Source organism: Aplysia californica, unplaced genomic scaffold (genome assembly GCF_000002075.1).
Source record: "Aplysia californica isolate F4 #8 unplaced genomic scaffold, AplCal3.0 scaffold00090, whole genome shotgun sequence".
Lineage (NCBI taxonomy): Eukaryota > Metazoa > Mollusca > Gastropoda > Aplysiida > Aplysiidae > Aplysia > Aplysia californica.
In genome coordinates, this window is record NW_004797360.1 from 781,721 (window position 1) to 783,069 (window position 1,349).

Below are 1,349 nucleotides of genomic sequence, written 5' to 3' on the forward strand. Positions count from 1 at the left end.
ATCTTTCTTTCAGTTCCTGCAGCGCTTGTATTCATTTTTTCTTGCATCAACACATCGTTGGAATATTTTGTTACGACACGTAGAGGAAAATCCTGAATGTCTTGTCCCAAAACACCCATCTGACACCCGGTTAAACAAGTGTCCAAAATTACGGCATTTGCGGTATATTATTTCTCTTACGCGACTATTACTTTCAAAAGGGCATCGAAAATAAATGTATTATGCATTAACTGAAATACAAAGCAAACTTAAATCTTAGAAAGAGAAAGTAGCAGAGATGAATGTATAGAGGCAGCTGGTAGTACAAAGGAAAGCATTCATTGTAGTAACTACGTTGCTATTTTTGTAAGGATATCTGGCAAACATAAAGAACAATATTTAAAATGTTGGGCAAGTTAAGCTTTACAATCTTAGCAAGCACATGCCACAAAAATAAACAATTTGGAAACAGGTAGTATTAGAAAACAACAAACATTCCACTCTCTCTCTTGCCCTTTTTAACTCCCAGTGGAGCACAGGCCATCAACAACATTACACCAGCGAAGCCTGTCCTGAGCATCCTTTTCTATCTGTTTAAACATTCCACTGGAAACGTACATTGTTGTTCGAAGCAAACAAAAGCTGTACATTGTCATAGGTGTTCCTACCTTGGGTTTTATGCATGTTGGCTTCGACTACATGGCATGACAGTATAAGAACGTATAGCCTTGGTGCCTTTGCGATTTGCCGTTATGCCCAAAAAATCAAAGGGTTAACCGCGTCAATTTTTGCCGCGCCCTTGTATTTTTGTTTTAAAAAAGTGTGCCACAATGAAAATAAATCAATATTTACCCTGTGCTGTCACTTGTGGTAAAAAAAAAAAAGCGTCTTGTCGGGTTCGCCACCGTAGCAGGTCAGTGAACCGGCGCGTATCACAACTTAATCACAAGATACGGCATCGTGTGAGCACCGTTGTTGGAGTCACCAAAGTTCATTCAAAGTCTGAACACCGCGAAGTATGGGACTCCTAAATGGGGGGGAATTATTGATTTTTTTTATTTTTAAGATACACTCATGGGAGGGCGGGGGGTATGGAGAAATCCTGTTAGACTTGTTGTCTGAAATCTCATCAAAGCTTCAATCAGACACTGCTCAGCTTGACAATTGTGTCCATTTTGTCATGGCTAGTGCAAACACACTCACAGCAATGATAACCAAACCTCAGCAGTGTCTGAAAAAAGCTCTGGATGAAAAAGAAAACTGCAGATGTGAGAGATATGGCAGAAAATGTGTCTCACAACTAGACGTCCTGATAAAACAGCGCTATTCTCTGAAATCATCTTCTCTGGTGGTACTTTTTAAAATCACTT